Consider the following 9,596-nt stretch of genomic DNA (forward strand, 5'->3'; position numbering starts at 1 on the left):
AGCTATAGCCGCATCGAGGGCGTTACAGGATCGTAGCAGAAATTTAAAATTTTCTACGCATCACCAAGATCAATCTATGGAGTAATCTAGCAATGAGGGGAAGGGGAGTGCATCTACATACCCTTAGATCGCTAAGCGGAAGCGTTACAAGAACGCGGATGAAGGAGTCGTACTCATAGGGATTCAGATCGCGGTTGATTCTGATCTAAGCACCGAACAACAGCGCCTCTGCGTTCAACACACGTGCAGCCCGGTGACGTCTCCTAAGCCTTGATCCAGCAAGGGGAGAAGGAGAGGTTGGGGAAGACTCCGTACAGCAGAAGCACGGCGGCGTGGTGGTGGTGGAGGAGCGCGGGACTCCAGCAGGGCTTCGCCAAGCACTACGAGAGACGAGGAGGGAGAGGGATAGGGCTGCGCCAACAGGAAGATCGAATCGTGTGTTGGGCTGCCCCTTTGCCTCCACTATATATAGGGGGAGAGGGAGGGCTGCGCCCCCACCTAGGGTTCCCACCCCAAGGGGTGCGGCAGCCCTAGATCCCATCTAGGGTGGCGGCCACAAGGGGGAGAGGGGGAGGTGCACCTGGGGTGGGCCTTAGGGCCCATTTGCCCTAGGGTTTGCCCCCTCCCCTCTTGGAGGCGCCTTGGGCCTTGGTGGGAGGCGCCCCAGCCCACCTAGGGGCTGGTCCCTTCCCACTATTGGCCCATGTATGCCTCCAGGGCCCGTGGCCCCTCCCGGTGGACCCCCGGACCCCTCCGGTGGTCCCGGTACACTACCGGTCATGCCCGGAACACTTCCGGTGGCCAAACCATACTTTCTATATATCAATCTTTACCTCCGGACCACTCCGGAACTCCTCGTGATGTCCAGGATCTCATCTGGGACTCCGAACAACATTCGGTAACCATGTACATACTTTCCCTATAACCCTAGTGTCATCGAACCTTAAGTGTGTAGACCCTACGGGCTCGGGAGTCATGCAGACATGGCCGAGACAACTCTCCGGTCAATAACCAACAGCGGGATCTGGATACCCATGTTGGCTCCTACATGTTCCACAATGATCTCATCAGATGAACCACGATGTCAAGGATTCAATCAATCCCATATACAATTCCCTTTGTCTATCGGTACGATACTTGCCCGAGATTCGATCGTCGGTATCTCGATACCTTGTTCAATCTCGTTACCGGCAAGTCTCTTTACTCGTTCCGTAACACATCATCCCGTGATCAACTCCTTGGTCACATTGTGCACATTATGATGATGTCCTACCGAGTGGGCCCAGAGATACCTCTCCGTTACACAGAGTGACAAATCCCAGTCTCGATTCATGCCAACCCAACAGACACTTTCAGAGATGCCCGTAGTGAACCTTTATAGCCACCCAATTACATTGTGAAGTTTGGCACACCCAAAGCACTCCTACGGTATCCGGGATTTGCACAATCTCATGGTCTAAGGAAATGATACTTGACATTAGAAAAGCTTTAGCATACGAACTACACGATCTTGTGCTAGGCTTAGGATTGGGTCTTGTCCATCACATCATTCTCCTAACGATGTGATGCCGTTATCAACGACATCCAATGTCCATGATCAGGAAACCGTAGCCATCTATTGATCAACGAGCTAGTCAACTGGAGGCTTACTAGGGACATGGTGTTGTCTATGTATCCACACATGTATCTGAGTTTCCTATCAATAAAATTCTAGCATGGATAATAAACGATTATCATGAACAATGAAATATAATAATAATAAATAATTTATTATTGCCTCTAGGGCATATTTCCAACAGTCTCCCACTTGCACTAGAGTCAATAATCTAGTTCACATCGCCATGTGATTAACATTCACAGGTCACATCGCCATGTGACCAACATCCAAAGAGTTTACTAGACTCAATAATATAGTTCACATCACTATGTGATTAACACTCAATGAGTTCTGGGTTTGATCATGTTATGCTTGTGAGTGAGGTTGTAGTCAACGGGTCTGCCATATTCAGATCCCTATGTATTTTGCAAAACTTTATGTCATATCGCAGATGCTGCTACCACGTTCCACTTGGAGCTATTCCAAATTGTTGCTCCATTATACGTATCCGATATCTCTACTCAGAGCTATCCGGATAGGTGTCAAGCTTGCATCGACGTAACTCTTTATGTCGAACTCTTCATCACCTCCATATCCGAGAACAATTTCCTTATTCCTCTAAGGATAATTTTGACCGCTATCTGGTGATCTACTCCTAGATCACCTTTGTACCCTCTTGCCAGACATGTAGCAAGGCACACATCTGGTGCGGTACTCAGCATGGCATACCGTATAGAGCCTATGACAAAAGCATAGGGGATGACCTTCGTCCTTCCTCTTTCTTCTGCCGTGGTCAATCTTTGAGTCTTACTCAACTTCACACCTTACAACTCAGGCAAGAACCCCTTCTTTGACTGATCTATTTTGAACTCCTTCAAAAACATGTCAAGGTGTGCGTTCTTTGAAAGTATCATCAGGCGTTTTGATCTATCTCTATAGATCTTGATGCCCAGTATGTAAGCAGCTTTATCCAGGTCTTCCTTTGAAAAACACTCTTCAAACAACCATTTATGCTTTCCAAAAATTCTACATTATTTCGGATCAACAATATGTCATCCACATATACTTATCAAAAATGTTGTAGTGCTCCCACTCACTTTCTTGTAAATACAAGTTTCTAGCAAACATTGTATAAACCTAAAAGCTTTGATCACTCCATCAAAGCATATATTCTGACTCCGAGATGCTTGCTCTAGTCCATAGAAGGATCGCTAGAGCCAGCATACCTTTTAGCATCCTTAGGATCGACAAAACTTTGATTGTATCACATATAACTCGTTCTTACGAAAACTGGTAAGAAAACTTGTTATGACATCCATCTGTCAGATTTCATAATCGAAAAATGCAGCTAATGCTAACATGATTCCGACGGACTTAAGCATCGCTACGGGTGAGAAATTCTCATCGTAGTCAACTCCTTGAACTTGAAAAAAACTCTTTGCCACAAGTCGAGCTTCATAGACGGTAACATTACCGTCCACGTCCGTCTTCTTCTTAAAGATCCATTGATCATCGGGCAAGTCCACCAAAGTCCATACTTTGTTCTGATACATGGATCCTATCTCGGATTTCATGGCTTCTAACCATTTGTCAGAATACGGGCCCACCATCGCTTCTCCATAGTTCGTAGGTTCATTGTTGTCTAACAACATGATATCTAAGACAGGATTACCGTACCAGTCAGGAGTAGTACATATCCTTGTCGACCTACGAGGTTCGATAGCAACTTGATCCGAAGCTTCATGATCACTATCATTAACTTTCTATTCAATAGATGTAGGCGCCACAGAAAACAACTTTCTGTGTTGCATCACTTTCTGGTTGAAATAAAGGCTCGACAACCTCATCAAGTTCTATCTTCCTCCCACTCAATTCTTTCGAGAGAAACTCCTTCTCGATAAAGGACCCGTTCTTAGTGACAAACAATTTGCCCTCAGATCTGAGATAGAAGGTGTACCCAACTGTCGCCTTTGGGTATCCTATGAAGATGTGTTTGTCCGCTTTGGGTTCGAGCTTCTCCGGCTGAAGCCTTAAGCATCGCAGCCCCAAACATTAAGAAACGACAGCTTTGGTTTCTTGCCAAACCAATGTTCACACGGCGTCGTCTCAACGGACTTATATGGTGTCCTATCTGAAGTGAATGCATCTGTCTCTAATGCATAACCTCAAAATAATAGCGGTAGATCGGTAAGAGACATCATAGATCGCACCATATCTCATAAGGTTCGATTAGGACGTCCGGATACACCATTACCCTGTGGTGTTCCAGGTGGCTCCAACTGTGAAACAATTCCGCAATGTCTTAAGTGTTTACCAAACTCATAACTCAGAAATTCTCATTGATCAGATCGTAAGAATTTGATCTTCTTGTTATGATGATTCTTAACTTCACTCTGAAATCGCTTGAACTTTTCAAACGTTTCAGACTTGTGCTTCATTAAGTAAATATACCTATATCTACTCAAATCGTCATTGAAGATGAGAAAATAGCGACATCCACCGCACGCTTCAATTCTCATTGGATCACACGCATCAACATGTATGATTTCCAACAAGTCACTTGCTCGTTTCATTGTACCTGAAAACGGGGTCTTAGTCATCCTGCCCATGAGGCATGGCTCGCATGTGTCAAGCGATTCAAAATCAAGTGACTCCAAACATCCATCGATATGGAGTTTCTTCATGCATCTTACGCCAATATGACCTAAGCGGCAGTGCCACAAGAAAGTGGTACTATCATTATTAACTCTACATCTTTTGGCGTGAACATGTGTATTACCATGACCGAGATTCAATGAACCATTCACATAGGGTGCATGACCATGAAAGGTATTATTCATGTAAACAGAATAACCATCATTCTCTAACTTAAATGAATAACCGCATTGCAATGAACATGATCTAATCATATTCATGCTCAACGTAGACACCTGATAACATTTATCTAGGTTCAATACTAATCCCGAAGGTAGATGGAGCATGCGATGGTGATCTCATCAACTTTGGAAACACTTCCAACACACATCGTCACCTCGCCCTTAGCCAGTCTCCGTTTAGTCCGTAGCTTTTGCTTCAAGTCACCAATAATAGCAACTGAATCGGTATCCAATACCCAGGTGCTACCAGGAGTACTAGTGAGGTACACATTAATAACACGTATATACTTTGTTGAAGTTTGCCAGCCTTCTTATCTACCATGCATTTGGGGTAATTCCGCTACCAGTGACCGTCCCCTTTACAATAGAAGCACTTAGTCTCAGGTTTGGGTTCAACCTTGGGTTCCTTTACTGGAGCGGCAACTGGTTTGCCATTCATGACGTTTCCCTTCTAGCCCTTGCCCTTCTTGAAACCAGTGGTCTTGTTAAACCATCAACACTTGATGCTCCTTCTTGATTTCTACCTCTTGCGCTCTGAAGCATCGCGAACAGCTCCGGGATCAACTCCATCCCTTGCATGTCATAGTTCATCACAAAGATCTAGTAGCTTAGTGATAGTGGCTAGAGAACTCTATCAATCACTATCTTATCTGGAAGTTTAACTCCCACTTGATTGAAGTGATTGTAGCACCCAGACATTCTAAGCACATGCTCACTAGCTGAGCTATTCTCCTCCATCTTGTTGGCAAAAGAACTTGTCAGAGGTCTCATACCTCTCAACACGGGCATGAGCCTGAAATCCCAATTTCAGCTCTTGGAACATCTCATATGTCTTATGGCGTTCAAAACGTCATTGGAATCCCAATTCTAAGCCGTAAAGTATGGTGCACTAAACTATCAAGTAGTCATCAGGATGTGTCTGTCAGGTGTTCACAACATCCACAGACGACGTTGTAGGGGTTTGCACATCGAGCGGTGCATCAAAGACGTAAGCCTTCTGTGTAGTAGTGAGGACACTCCTCGGACTACGGACCCAGTCCGCATCATTGCTTACAATATCTTTCAACTTGGTCTTTCTCTAGGAACGTATTGAAATAGGGAGCTACAACGTGAGCTATTTATCTACAACATATTTGCAAAGACAATTTAGACTATGTTCATGATAATTGAGTTCATCTAATCAAATTATTTAATGAACTCCCACTCAGATAGACATCCCTCTAGTCATCTAAGTGAAACATGATCCGAATCGACTAGGCCGTGTCCGATCATCACGAGAGACGGACTAGTCATCAACGGTGAACATCTCATGTTGATCGTATCTTCTATACGACTCATGTTCGACCTTTTGGTCTTCCGTGTTCCGAGGCCATGTCTGTACATGCTAGGCTCGTCAAGTCAACCTAAGTGTTTCGCATGTGTCCCGAGGCCATGTCTGTACATGCTAGGCTCGTCAACACCCGTTGTATTCGAACATTAGAATCTATCACGCCCGATCATCACGTGAGACGGACTAGTCAACATCGGTGAACATCTTCATGTTGATCGTATCTTTTATACGACTCATGTTCGACCTTTCAGTCTTCTGTGTTCCGAGGCCATGTCTGTACATGCTAGCTCGTCAAGTCAACCTAAGTGTTTGCATGTGTAAATCTGTCTTACACCCGTTGTATGTGAACGTTCGGATCTATCACACCCGATCATCACGTGGTGCTTCGAAACAACGAACTGTCACAACGGTGCACAGTTAGGGGGAACACTTTCTTGAAATTATTATGAGGGATCATCTTATTTACTACCGTCGTTCTAAGTAAACAAGATGCAAAAACATGATAAACATCACATGCAATCAAATAATAGTGACATGATATGGCCAATATCATATAGCTCCTTTGATCTCCATCTTGGGGCTCCATGATCATCTTGTCACCGGCATGACACCATGATCTCCATCATCATGATCTCCATCATCATGATCTCCATCATCGTGTCTCCATGAAGTTGTCTCGCCAACTTATTACTTCTACTACTATGGCTACCGGTTAGCAATAAAGTAAAGTAATTACATGGCGTTGTTCAATGACACGCAAGTCATACAATAAATAAAGATAACTCCTATGGCTCCTGCCGGTTGTCATACTCATCGACATGCAAGTCGTGATTCCTATTACAAGAACATGATCAATCTCATACATCACATATATCATTCATCACATCCTTTTGGCCATATCACATCACAAGGCATATGCTGCAAAAACAAGTTAGACGTCCTCTAATTGTTGTTGCAAGTTTTTACGTGGCTGCTATAGGTTTCTAGCAAGAACGTTTCTTACCTACGCCAAAATCACAACGTGATATGCCAATTTCTATTTACCCTTCATAAGGACCCTTTTCATCGAATCTGATCCGACTAAAGTGGGAGAGACATACACCCGCTAGCCACCTTATGCAACTAGTGCATGTCAGTCGGTGGAACCAGTCTCACGTAAGCGTACATGTAAGGTCGGTCCAGGCCGCTTCATCCCACGATGCCACCGAATCAAGATAAGACTAGTAACGGCAAGTAAATTGACAATATCGATGCCCACAACTGCTTTGTGTTCTACTCATGCATAGAAACTACGCATAGACCTAGCTCATGATGCCACTGTTGGGGATCGTAGCAGAAATTTAAAATTTTCTACGCATCACCAAGATCAATCTATGGAGTAATCTAGCAACGAGGGGAAGGGGAGTGCATGTACATACCCTTGTAGATCACTAAGCGGAAGCGTTGCAAGAACGTGGATGAAGGAGTCGTACTCGCAGCGATTCAGATCGCGGTTGATTCTGATCTAAGCGCCGAACAACGGCGCCTCCGCGTTCAACACACGTGCAGCCTGGTGACGTCTCCTACGCCTTGATCCAGCAAGGGGAGAAGGAGAGGTTGGGGAAGACTCCGTCCAGCAGCAGCACGACGGCGTGGTGGTGGTGGAGGAGCAAGGACTCCAGCAGGGCTTCGCCAAGCACTACGAGAGACGAGGAGGGAGAGGGGTAGGGCTGCGCCAACAGGGAGATCGAATCGTGTGTTGGGCTGCCCCTTTGCCTCCACTATATATAGGGGGAGAGGGAGGGCTGCGCCCCCACCTAGGGTTCCCACCCCAAGGGGTGCGGCAGCCCTAGATCCCATCTAGGGTGGCGGCCACAAGGGAGAGAGGGGGAGGAGCACCTGGGGTGGGCCTTAGGGCCCATCTGCCCTAGGGTTTGCCCCCTCCCCTCTTGGAGGCGCCTTGGGCCTTGGTGGGAGGCGCCCCAGCCCACCTAGGGGCTGGTCCCTTCCCACTATTGGCCCATGTATGCCTCCGGGGCCCGTGGCCCCTCCCGGTGGACCCCCGGACCCCTCCGGTGGTCCCGGTACACTACCGGTGATGCCCGGAACACTTCCGGTGGCCAAAACCATACTTTCTATATATCAATCTTTACCTCTGGACCACTCCGGAACTCCTCGTGACGTCCGGGATCTCATCCGGGACTCCAAACAACATTCCGTAACTGCATACATACTTTCCCTATAACCCTAGCATCATCGAACCTTAAGTGTGTAGACCCTACGGGCTCGGGAGTCATGCAGACATGGCCGAGACAACTCTCCGGTCAATAACCAACAGCGGGATTTGGATACCCATGTTGGCTCCTACATGTTCCACGATGATCTCATCGGATGAACCACGATGTCAAGGATTCAATCAATCCCGTATACAATTCTCTTTGTCTATCGGTACGATATTGCCCGAGATTCGATCGTTGGTATCCCGATACCTTGTTCAATCTCGTTACCGGCAAGTCTCTTTACTCGTTCCGTAACACATCATCCCGTGATAAACTCCTTGGTGACATTGTGCACATTATGATGATGTCCTACCGAGTGGGCCCAGAGATACCTCTCCATTACACGGAGTGACAAATCCCAGTCTCGATTCATGCCAACCCAACAGACACTTTCGGAGATACCCGTAGTGAACCTTTATAGCCACCCAGTTACTTTGTGACGTTTGGCACACCCAAAGCACTCCTACGGTATCCGGGAGTTGCAAAATCTCATGGTCTAAGGAAATGATACTTGACATTAGAAAAGCTTTAGCATACGAACTACACGATCTTGTGCTAGGCTTAGGATTGGGTCTTGTCCATCACATCATTCTCCTAATGATGTGATCCCGTGATCAACGACATCCAATGTCCATGGTCAGGAAACTGTAGCCATCTATTGATCAACGAGCTAGTCAACTAGAGGCTTACTAGGGACATGGTGTTGTCTATGTATCCACACATGTATCTGAGTTTCCTATCAATAAAATTCTAGCATGGATAATAAACGATTATCATGAACAATGAAATATAATAATAATAACTAATTTATTATTGCCTCTAGGGCATATTTCCAATAGATGGTAGTGGTACTATCTACAAAGCTCGACTTGTCGCAAAAGGTTTTTCGACAAGTTCAAGGTGTTGACTACGATGAGATTTTCTCACTCGTAGCGGTGCTGAAGTCTGTCTGAATCATGTTAGCAATTGTCATATTTTATGAAATCTGGCAAATGGATGTCAAAACTGCATTCCTTAATGGATTTCTTAAAGAAGTGTTGTATATGATGCAACCAGAAGGTTTTGTCGATCCTAAAGGTGCTAACAAAGTGTGCAAACTCCAGCGATCCATCTATGGACTGGTACAAGAATCTCGGAGTTGGAATATACACTTTGATGAGGTGATCAAAACATATGGTTTTATACAGACTTATGATGAAGCCTGTATTTACAAGAAAGTGAGTGGGAGCTCTGTAGCATTTCTGATATTATATGTGGATGACATATTGTTGACTAGGAATGATATAGAATTTCTGGATAGCATAAAAGGATTGTTGAATAATAATTTTTTCAATGAAAGACCTCGGTGAAGTTGCTTATATATTGGGATCAAGATCTATAGAGATAGATCAGCATGCTTAATTGGACTTTCACAAAGCACATGCCTTGATAAAGTTTTGAAGAAGTTCAAAATGGATCAATCAAAGAAAGGGTTCTTGCCTGTGTTACAAGGTGTGAAGTTGAGTAAGACTCAAAACCCGACCACGGTAGAATAT

This window comes from Triticum aestivum, chromosome 1A, assembly GCF_018294505.1.
Source record: "Triticum aestivum cultivar Chinese Spring chromosome 1A, IWGSC CS RefSeq v2.1, whole genome shotgun sequence".
Classification (NCBI taxonomy): Eukaryota; Viridiplantae; Streptophyta; class Magnoliopsida; order Poales; family Poaceae; genus Triticum; species Triticum aestivum.